The sequence below is a fragment of the Lathamus discolor genome, chromosome Z, assembly GCF_037157495.1.
Source record: "Lathamus discolor isolate bLatDis1 chromosome Z, bLatDis1.hap1, whole genome shotgun sequence".
Classification (NCBI taxonomy): Eukaryota; Metazoa; Chordata; class Aves; order Psittaciformes; family Psittacidae; genus Lathamus; species Lathamus discolor.
Window position 1 is genome coordinate 76,071,352 of NC_088909.1, and position 11,999 is coordinate 76,083,350.

Genomic DNA, 11,999 nt, shown 5'->3' on the forward strand with positions numbered 1-11,999 from the left:
CTTTATTCAGCGCTGAGGTGCACGGGGATAGCTCCTCCAAAGTATGCACACCCAGGGTCGTTTTTCCTTTACATTTATTCTCTTAAGGTATACATATGCATTAGATTACTGATACGCCTATACATATTTAGTATCTATCCCCGCTTCGTATTATAATGAACTAGAAGGTCCTTTGCTCCTGCGCAGTGCCCCCTTCTGGTCATGGGCAGGGGTCTCAAGAGGAAGTAAATGAGTCTTCCTCTTCTTAAACTTTTCACCTTTTAATCTTCACGCATGGCCTTAGGGCTTGGTCGGTATCCCAGCCATAAACCGTCTGCTTCTCCCCCTTATCAATAGACTCAGACATCCGCTTTTCCTTGTCAATAGTTGCTTATCAGTAGAACCAGATCTCGGCTTCATTCCCCTTCTCAGTAGTTTGTGCCTTTGTTCTGCTTAGTAAGCATGATAGGTGTTTACAACAGACAATACTTTTGTTTAAGCAAGCAAATTCCCCTAACCCCCTTGTATATTGGTTAACCCTCTGCATCAGAAACACGGACATTTAATCTTTTGCGGATACCCTGTTTTTCAATTCTTTGTGTTAGCCCTTCTATGCACCTGTTTCCATTTCAGTTTTTTGTAACATACATGATGACGACTGTATGATATAAAACATTGATGGTGCTTTCCTGACTTCATAAAAATGTCTGTTGATATAATCGTGAGGGGTTTTTTTGCAGCTACAGTACACTGGCCTTTCAAAAGCAAGTTCCTATCACCAGAATGTAGTTTGGTCACTTTCAACTCCAGCTGCCCACTGGCACACTTACATCACAACCTTATTTCTAGCATCTGGTTCTGCGCTTACACGTTTGCACTAATGTTATTCTATGCATCCTCATCACTGTCAACCGACACAATTAACATCTTCTAGTCCATGCTGGGGGAAAAATACCACAAGCAGTCCCTTGGTTGTTAGATATTTGCCAATCAAAGCTGACTAGGCAGGGCGAAAGATAAAGAACCCCTCGTGAAAATCCAGTTGGGAGAGAAAGAAGTGAAATTTTTAATAGACACGGGGGCTACCTATTCAGTGTTAAATGATTTACACGGGGGATTAGGGGAAAGAACTACGACAATTGTGGGAGCCACAGGGAAGGAGGAAATAAAGCCATTCTTGCAGCCCCTGGATCTGCGATTTAGAGGGAAGGAATTAACACACGAATTTCTATATGTACCTGAATGTCCCATTCCCCTTTTAGGACGGGACTTATTGGCCAAATTAGATGCAATGATCATTTTGGAAAATGGTGAATTAATAATGCAAATCCCCGAATCAAAAGCAGGACAGATCTTGGTTCTTAAAGAAAAACCCATTGCTCAAATTCCAAAAGAGGTAGAAGCGGCTGTGATACCGGTAGTTTGGGAAACAGAAATCCCGGGGAAATCAAAAGCAGCTCAACCAGTAACAGTGGAACTAAAAGATGGGGTTAGACCAGTAAGAGTTAAACAATATCCACTGAAGCTAGAGGCAAGATTTGGGATTATAAAAATAATTGAGAAACTTTTAAAAATATCGAATTTTGGAAGAATGTGAATCAGAATATAACACACTAATTTTTCCAGTAAGAAAACCAAACGGTGAATATAGATTAGTACAGGATCTGCGGGCAATAAATGAAATAACAAAAGATATCCACCCAGTAGTAGCAAATCCTTATACACTGTTAACATCTGTGAAGGAAAAATATAAATGGTTTACAGGGATTGATTTAAAAGATGCCTTCCTCTGCATTCCTCTTCATAAAAATAGCAGGAAATTGTTTGCATTCGAATGGGAAGAATCCACAGAGCGGACGAAAACCACAACTAACGTGGACCAGACTACCACAAGGATTCAAAAACAGTCCAACCCTTTTTGGGAATCAATTGGCTAAGGAACTGGAGGCATGGATTACTCAAGGAAAGGTACAGGTACCGAGATCACAATATCTCTTATTGCAATAAATAGATGACATCTTTATTGCAACAGAACAAAAATCCTTATGCATAAAAGTGACTATTGAAATCCTGAACCAGCTAGGCCTGAATGGTTATAAAGTCTCGAAAGAAAAGGCACAAATTGCATGTACAACTGTGTTGTCTCTAGGATGTGAAATTTCACAAGGACAGCGAAAGCTAGGAATAAAAACTGCATAGAGGCAATTTGTGCCATTCCAGAACCATGGAATTTACGTGAGCTAAGGACATTTTGGGGCATGGCAGGATGATGCAGGCTGTGGATAATGAATTACGGACTCATTGCTAACCCCTGTATGAAGCCCAAAAATCACATGCTTTTATTTGGCACAAACCACAGAAAGAGGCCTTTAAAAGACTGAAGGAGGCGTTAACGAAATCACCAGCATTGGGACTCCCAGATTTGACTTCAGCTATTTGTCCATGAGAGACAGAGATTGGCGTTGGGAGTATTAACCCAGAAAATTGGAAGCTGGAAAAGACCAGTAGGATATTTTTCAAAACAACTGGATCCGCAGCTTTTCTAGGAACTGACCTAGAGGAAGGAATTCTTGAACATAACTGTATAGAGGTCATTGAGCATACATACGCAACCAGAACGGACTTAAAAGATGTACCTCTTGAGCAGCCGGACTGGGAGCTTTTCACAGATGGAGGCAGCTTTGTGGAGAACGGGACACGGTATGCAGGATATGCTGTGACAATGCAACAAAAGGTAATTGAAGCAAAAGCATTGCCTCTTGGGACGTCAGCTCAACGGGCAGAGCTGATAGCTCTTACAACAGCGTTGGAACTGAGTGACGATAAACAGGTAAATGTATGGACTGATTCAAAGTATGCATTTGGTGTAGCACACATACATGGAGCATTACGGAAGGAACGAGGACTGTTGTCTTCACAAGGGACTAATATAAAATATCTGGAAGAAATTTTGAAACTGGTAATTGCTGTACAAAAACCCAGACAGGTAGCCATTATGCATTGTAAAGCACACCAAGGAGGAACTTCGAAGATATCCGAAGGAAATACACTGGCAGATGGGACAGCTCGACAAGTTGCCCGGAAGGTATGGAATATGATGGCCCTGATACCTCTCAAGGTAAGCCCACTCCATACCTATCTTCCACAAGACCCAAAATATTCAAAAGAAGATGAAAAGCTGGCAGGACTTTTAAAGGCTCAAAAGAAGTCTGAAGGGTGGTATACAACAACAGCTGGACAGGTAATAGTACCACCAGCAATAATGCAAAAAATCCTACAAACTGAACATCAGAAATGTCATTGGGGTGCAGAGGCATTGGTAACTTATTTAAAAGGAGGAATAATTTCCACGCAGATGCTAACTATGGCAAAAGCAGTGGGGTCAAAATGTGAAATTTGTTTGAAAAATAATCCAGTAGTAAAAAGACAAGTTGAGATGGGAAGAATTAGGATAGGCGTGGAACCAGGAGATTATTGGCAGGTTGATTTTGCAGAACTACCAAAAGCACAAGGGTACAAATATCTGCTAGTAGGGGTTGACACTTTTTCTGGATGGCCGGAGGCCCTTCCCTGTCGCACCAGTCAGGCAAAGGAAACGGTGAAATGGTTGCTTAGAGAAATCATTCCACGATTTGGAGTCCCTTTAGGGATATCGTCAGATAGGGGTCCACACTTTGTTGCAACCATAGTACAAGAAGTTAGTAAACTATTAAGGAGATCACGGAGCTTACATACCCCCTGGAGGCCCCAATCTAGTGGACAGGTAGAAAAGATGAATCAAACAATAAAGAGACAAATCAGTAAAATATGTCAAGAGGCCAGAATAAAATGGCCACAAGCATTACCTATAGCTCTGTTACAAATCAGAGTAAAACCCAGAAGTGGAATATCAGTAAGCCCCTATGAGATCCTCTATGGAAAGCCATACTTGGCAGGAACCCTCCACAGGAACTGAAGCAGGATGGGCTATGGAATCCTTATGTGCTCAAGTTGCAGCATATCGGAATAGAGAAATGATTTATGATCTGATTGGTCAGACAGAAAGATTAGCCAGAGCAACGAGGAAGGGGTTCAGAGGCATGAATTTGCAGTTGCAAGCAACGACTAAAATGACCTTGCAGAACAGAATGGCATTGGACACGTTACTGATTAAAGAACATGGTGTTTGTGAATATTTGAAAGACAGAATAGACCATTGTTGTATTCATATTCCTAATGTAACTGCGGACATAGAATACGAGATTTCTCAGTTGACCAAAGTCGAACAAGAAGCGGAAAAAGATTATATTGAACTAAATTGGGTCGGAGCACTCTTTGAAAGTTTGGGCCTTCACCTCACGGGATGGGTCCGTTCCCTCGTGCAAACTGTAATCGTGATACTGATTATATTCTTAATGATATATCTAATGTATCTTTGCATCCGAAAGGAAATAGCCTGAAGCAGTGCACGGACCCACCGAATTACAGGAGCAGTAACTAGGGAAAATCCAAAGTACCCCACACCTCCACCTACTTACCAGGAGACAGCTACCTAAGAGAATGAAAATACTTACTTAAGTTGAGTGAAATATTTTCAGAGGGGGGAAATGTTAGAAGAGGGCGAAATTTTTACAATAATTATATAAAATAGTAGAAATTATTATATTTGAGAAATTTATAAATCAATAGTGCGGTTTTGGAAATGTTGGAACTCTGCAGTTTTGTTTGAAGTTTCGTACCATGGTTACTTAATAACCAGTGTTACAATGGTAGGCTTGGTAGCAAGAGCTAACATAACCATATATGGTGAAAGGTATATGCGTGGATTTAAGAAAGTATTGTGAAAGTCTATCGAAGCAGAAATTCTGGACACACCAAGGGTAGTCAAGTGAGGATAAGAGAATGCTGGCGTCCACATAATGGTTGGGATATGTCCAAAGAACGGAAAGGCGAAAAGGACAGAGCGAGGAAGACTTCTTACTTCATCCGAGGAAGACTCCTTACTTCATCAGCACGACCACCAGAGGGGGCTGCGCAAGTGCAGAAGAGGCTGATGTCGTAATAGACTGATGTGGTAATCCTTGACGCATATGTATTAGTTAATGTTGTAATCCGTGTTGCATATGTATTAGTTACGAGATTTTTCGTGTATAAATTGCAAACGCGATGTGACGAGGTCCAAGCCAGATTTGGGCGCGTGCCGCTGGTTTCCCAGCGCTGCAATAAAGCACCTCGTATAACCATTCCGGTGGTTATGTGTTTGTTCCTACGCTAACAACAGTACACTGGCCTTTCAAAAGCAAGTTCCTATCATCAGAATAGTTTGGTCACTTTCAACTCCAGTTGCCCACTTTCACACTTACATCACAACCTTATTTCTAGCATCTGGTTCTGCGGTTATCCGTTTGCACTAGTAAATGTTATTCTATGCATTCTCATCACTGTCAACCGATGCAATTAACATCTTCTAGTCCATGCTGGGGGAAAAGTATCACAAGCAGTCCCTTGATTGCTTGGTATTTGCCCAAGCAGACGTAAAAGCATGATAAAAAGTAATTAAAATGCAATTCCTGGCAGAAAACCAGGGCCAGCTCTCATTCAGGTATTTCAGTCAGCTTAATGATAAAGGTCAGCTGAGTAGGGCTTGGATATTAGGCACAGGTCTCTGCAGTTCCGTTTCAAGGGACAGCTTCAGCAATTGTCTGTACTCAAGAGTGTAACAACCTATGCCACATGCCCATGCTAGCTGCTGTGAAAAAGGCTGTCAGAGATAGAGGGAGCCCTGCGTAAGTTAGTAAATCTGTTACTGACCTAGGAAGAACACGAGGGTGAAATTCATGGTAGAGAAATTCCCATGTATACCAACTGAAATCTCTTCTGGACCACATCAGCTCAGCAGAGTGGAAACCTGGGTGACCTAAAGATGGGATACAAACTGAGCATTTTAAAATAGTGACCTTAGTCATACTTTGCAAGTTGAAAACTAAGAAAAGTGTTAAAATTGGTCAATCGCTGAGGTGAGTAGCTCGAGAGAGGACGCCTTCAGCACCGGAGCAGGGGAGAGATCAGCGTCCAGGAGCCTCAACTCAGAGCGGCCAGAGCAACCGAGGGAGCTTCTTGTTAGAAACTTCCTTCTCTGGATGCGTGATCTAGTTCGTTTCTGCGGGAAAAGATGTTCTCGAGGACTCTTTCCGGCAGTACTTGTCTGATGGGTGACTCTGCTTCCAAGATGTTTTGGAGTCCTCTCCTTCCTCGGGCTGTGTGGAAGCTTGTGTGTGTCTGCGCCGTTTTTTGCTGCTTGCGCAGCTCTTTGCTCTGGAGCGAGGCGCGCAAAACGTGTGCGGTGCTGCTGCCAGCAGCAGCCTTCCCCCCAGCATTGCCACGCCTAAGGGAGCCAGTAGAACCAGTCCTGCTCTTGCCACCGAGCGCTGCCCCCCGCGGCAGGACAGCTCGCCTTGCCGGGGCGCTCCGGTGCCCTGGGCAGGGGCTGGCGGAAGCGGGGTCGGCCCCGGGACCCTCACCCGTGCGCTCGAGCTGCGGACGGGAGAGGGCCGCGGGGCGTCGCCTGGCAACGGGTGTGTTCGTCAGCGCCGGCCTCTGTGCGGTCGAGAACGGGCTCGGCCAATGCGCGTCGAGGAGCGGGCGGCGGCGGTCGGTAACGAGGCGCGGCAGGGCGGGGGGCAGCGTCAGTTGCTGCAGGTACGGGGCCGGGGGCGCGGGGGTCAGGGGGGCCGGCGGTGGGGCTGGAGGGGGCAGAGGCGGCGGGGAAGGGGCCGCCACATCCCTGAGGGAGCAGGAGCAGGAGGCAGGCTGCCGGCTGCCCGCTGCCCGCTGTCTCTCCTACCGCCAGCAGGTCAGACCCGTGTTGTCGGCCGTAGCGGCAGCGATGGCTCTGCTCAGCTTGACCCAGCTGCTGGACGCCGCCATCGGGACCAATGTCGAGAGCGTGAACTTCCGAGCGCTGCGCGACCTGCTGCAGGCCGTGCTGGGGCACCTGGGCCTGCAGGAGGGCTCCACCCGGGCCTTGGAGCAGCCTGCGGAGCGGGACAGGGCAAGGACCCCGGCCGCGGGGCAGCAGCCGCAGCAGGCGGATGAGCAGCTGCCTGCGAAGGACGCGCTGCGGGACGCCACCAGCCGCTCCGAAGCTGATGTGGCTGCCGACGTGGGGCAGCTGGTGGAGAGGGTGGAAGGGGACGAGAGCAGCAGCTCTGAGGTAGGGGCTCTCCCCAGTCCCCCGGGTGCTCCCCCGCTGAGGCGCCTCCTCCTCCTCCAGGGGTGGCTCTTTGCCCTCGGCGTCAGCTTCAGCGCTCCTGCACAGAGCTCAGCGCGGGCAGGCAGCCCTGCTGACATGGGCTTGTGTGGTGGCTTCCCTTGGGGCAGGGTGGGGACCAAGTTCCTGGTCTGCAGGGACCCTCCCGCGGGGCTCATGCCTGCCACCCTCCTCTCCTAGGACACGGCTGTCTACCAGGCTGTCCTGGAGGAGATTAGCCAGATGAAGGAGGCGCAGTCCCGCATGCAAGGAGAAATCCGCATGATCCAGGAGGCGCTTGGCTTGGTGAGCTGCTGCTGCTGTCCCCAGGAGGGAGCTGGCCTCTTGCTCCCCTCCCTGCATCACCCCGCTTCTCCCTGTGGACCGTGTCCTCTGGCCTCGGATGTCACCCAGTGTGAAGGGCCCTGGGAGGGAAGAGTGGGAAGGGTGCCCCAAGAGGGAAGCATGGGAGCTCAGCCCACCCTACCTGGAGCCCCGGGGAGGGCAGAAATGGGCAGCACTGCCTGCAGCTCAGGCTGCTGGCAGAGGTAACTGTGTGTGTCCGCCCAAGTGGCACTGAGGCGCTCCTCAGCTAAACACCCACGAAAGTACCGTGGGTGCTGGGAAGGAGAGTCAAGATCTACTGGTGCAATACAGCAGCAGCCCCTCGGCACAAGCCTGCCCAGCGTCCATCTGTCTAGTGCCCAAGTTAATTTGCAGATGCTTGTGTTCAGTCCTGCTTCTGTGTCCTGACTGCTGTCCCTCTCCTCACCCCCCTTTAGGGGAACCACCAGGATGCTGCTAGCCAGACGCCAGGCCTCTGCAACCTAAGGACTCTGGCCAGTGATGTGGTACGGTTACGAGCATGCCGGATCCTGCTACAGGACAGGAGACGGCTGCATCCCTGGGGGACCAGTGCAGGCGGTCTCTCTGCACTAGGGCATGGTCCCCAGCAGTGCTGGGTGGGAGGGGGAGTGCTCCTGTGGGCCCCACCATGCCCCTGGCTACATGGCTGATCCCTTCCTTCCCCAGCAAATGCTGAAGGAAAGGCTGGGCCTGTACCCGGACCCGGAGGAGGTCAACAACATGGTGCACTGGGACGTGCTGGAGGATTGCCTGGTGGGCAGCAAAGCAGAACGATGCAGAGATGGAGGAAGACCCAGAGGAGAACAAGAAGGAGAGCCGTCTCCCACCACCAAGCCTCCCACCACCAAGCCTCCCACCACCAAGCCTCCCACCACCAAGTCTCCCCCCACCAAGTCTCCCCCCACCAAGTCTCCCCCCACCAAGTCTCCCCCCACCAAGCCTCCCACCACCAAGTCTCCCCCCACCAAGTCTCCCCCCACCAAGTCTCCCCCCACCAAGCCTCCCACCACCAAGCCTCCCACCACCAAGTCTCCCACCACCAAGTCTCCCACTTCAGATGTGGACACCCCACATGGGGCAAGCTCTGTGCTGGGATCTAGAGAGAGCTCAGTGGGGCTGAAGGATCCTGGGACAGCTCTAACGGCCCCTAAGCAGCAGGCAGGCATTCCCTCAGATCAGAGGAGGGATGCTAGCACCACAGCGGTGATGCAGACAGTGTCTCAGGACGTGCAGACCACCAGCCTGGGGACACAGCCAGCACAGCCAGAGCCCACGCGCACCCAGACCACCACCCTGGGGACACAGCCGGAGTCCACCGTCACTCAGACCACCATCTCAGGGGAGCAGCTCAGCACACAGCTTGACGGGGCTGGCCCCCTGGCAGCAGGGACTCTCTTGCCCACAGCCCAGGGATTCGAGATCCCACTCAACGCTGATCCCAGGTCCACGTCCCACGTGCAAGAGCCAGCCTTGCCCTCGGCCTCCAGCAGTGCCTACCAAAATGCCTACAAGTGCTACGTGGAGACGGTGGAGGCTCTCAAGCAGATTGGGCAGCTCAGACACCTCTATGCTGCCCTGAAGGAGCAGGTGGCCCAGCTAGAAGCCACCGGGTTGGAGCGGACTGAACTGGAGAAGCTGCGCCTGCTCCTCCAGGAGAGAGGTGGGAGCTCTGGGAGGCTTGTGAGGGGTGTTTGAAATGCTGGGTGTGGAGCTGGTTGTGCTCGGAGCCTGGGCCGTAGGGTGAGACCCCTTCACTGACAGTGTGTCCGCTTGTACCATGTTCTTCTAGGCCAGGAGAGCGTTGCCAACACGCTGGGTGACCTGCAGGCCCAGGTGTCATCCCTGCAGGGCCTGGCCAGTGACCTGCAGGGCTTGTCCAGGGAGCTGCAGGGCGTGGCCAGGGACCTGCAGGGAGAGAAGGGGAAGGTAAGGAGTCCCTGAGGGAGATGCAGGGATGCTGCGGGAGTTGGGCACGGAGGAGGCAGCTGAAGAGCCCCTGTGCTGGGATGACACAGGGGCCATGCCCTGACTCTGCCGCCACTGCCGTTCCCAGATCAGGAAGCTGGAGAGCACCCTTGCCAAACTGGAGGCGGCCAGAGCCAGCTGGCAAATGGATCCCAGCGACCAACTCAGCTTGCCGTTGGGGTAAAAGGATGGGAGAGGGTTTTGTTCCCTGTGGGGCTGCAGGGGAGCCCAGGAGGGCTGGGAGCATCCCTTGCTGGGGGGTGAGGGATGCCCCCTGAGCAAGTAGGCTTGTGAAGACTAAGCCTGCCTGTGTCCCTGTCTCGCTGCCCAGGTCCACACCACAGGAGGTAAAGCGGGACATGAAGGATCTGGCCCAGCAGCGGCAAACAAGCAAGGCTGCACTGGATCAGTTGGTGACCCAGACGGCCAAGGAGGAGCAGGAGCGGGAGCAGGTGAGGTGTGGCGGGAGCTCCCACCACCCGCTGGCTCGTTGAGGTGGTCCTGGTGGGATTCCCAGCCACATCCCATGGCTGCCTGGGGCCACGGAGCCTCCACTGCACCTGGGATTGTTGGCTGCATCTGTCCCGCCTCAGAGGTGATTCCTCTTCCCCTTCTGCAGCTAGAAGAGGCCAGAGTGACGGAGAGCACGGGGCAGGAGGAGGCAGTATGCCCCATGTGCAGCAGCGACACCAGCACGCGCTTGGAGCAGCTGCTGCGACGCTATGAGAAGCTGCAGGGGCTGGTGGACTCCCTCATGTCGAGGAAGAAGATGGGCAAGGCGCTGAGGCAGCTGCCAGGGAAGAGCCAGGTAGGGAGATGGCAGCATGGGGGACTTGGGAGGGGGCTGCCAGAACCGTGCCCGGCTCTTTGTGCTTCGGTGTTACATGGGGGAGTTCCGTTCCCCCCCCCCCGCCCCATACTGTCTTGTAAAGTCCGCAGCATAGACGGAGATTCAAGCCGTGCTGCAAATGTCCTGCTGGCACTGAGAGCCTACAGCCACTGGCCCAGTAAGCCAGGTCTGTCCCCGTGGGGCAGCCTCCCCACCTTGCGTGGCACTACCTCGTTATTTTCCTCCCTGGAGCAGGACCAGGAGGTGCTGAAGCGCATCCAGGCTGCCATCCTGCAGATGCAAGGGGAGTATGAGAAGCTCAACTCTGTCATGGGGAGCCTCCTGGATGACAGTCGCCAGCAGCAGGAAGATATCGAGGTAGATGGCTGAAACCCCCGTGGGCTTAGAGCATCCTCCAGGCAGAGCCCAGGCTGGGGACCACAGGCGATTTGCCCTGTGGAGATTAAAAGTACCTTTCCCAGAGGATTCTGTGTGTGGGGAGAAGCAGGGGTGCTCCTGCCGCAAGGTCATAGGATGCTTTCTGTGTTGGAAGGGTCTGTTGCAGTCCGTGGAGAGGCTGGAGAAGGAGAAGGCAGACAAGGAGGACCTGAAGCTGGGGATGGATGAGGTACAACCTCAAGGGGCCTAAGCACCAGCCAAGGGGGTCCTGGGCAGGGTGACAAATGCCCCTTGTCCCTTGGGAGCTTGGTGGCAGAGCTGGCCTTAGCGGGGGAGGATTTCTAGCCCAGCTGCAGGTCCCTCTGTCTCCCCCCATGTCCCTTGGGCTGCTGGGACCGACCCCATGGGGGTTGTGGTGCGAGTGGGACCACACAGCCGTGGGAGGAGCACAGTGGTCCTGCAGGAGTGCGTTTGCCTCTGCCCCTGCAATGGGCTGACCCTGGCTGTTGCACCTGCATCCTTTCCCCACCGTCTTCCTGCCTTTCCCTGTTGCTAGAAAGCAGACAAAGGCGCCTTGGAAAGCAAAGTCAGCCGCGCCCAATTTGAGGCGAGCCTGGAGCTGCTGAAGGAGCAAAACCAGGAGGTGCTGAGCCGGCTGACAGGCCAGGAGCAGGGGCTGCACGAGGTCCAGCAGCAGCTGCGGGAGGAGATGGCCTCCAAGGTGAGGGGCGGCTCATCACCGCTGCGCAGAAGTGGCACCTTCGGGGCTCGGCGGCCCAAGGCAGCATCCTCCTGAGGATTCCTGCTCCTGGCCTTTCCCTGGGGACGCAGTGTCCCATCGCGGAGCCGCTGGCTGAGGGAGTGTGTCTGTCTGCAGCTGGATCGCCTGGAGCTGGAGCCATTCCAGCAAGAGCTGGACGACCGCTGGAAGAGCAGCCTTGAGCAGCTCAAGAAAATGGCACCACCAATGGAAGCTGACAGTGCAGCTGGGTTTAGGAAGTGAGTGCAAGAGGGACAGCACTCGCCTTGTTCCCTCTTTGTCCTTGCCTGCATCCCCTGTTCCCACGGTGCCTGTGGCAGTGGCTCCCATGGCACTGGAGGTTTTTGGGCGCTCCCCTCTGTGAATTCTCCTGTGCCTAAGACGAAGTGGAGCTTTTCCCCAGGAGGGAGCCCACAACCAACCACTCTCCCTCATCCTATCCCCTTTCTTCTGTAACCAGCCAGCAGCTTGGG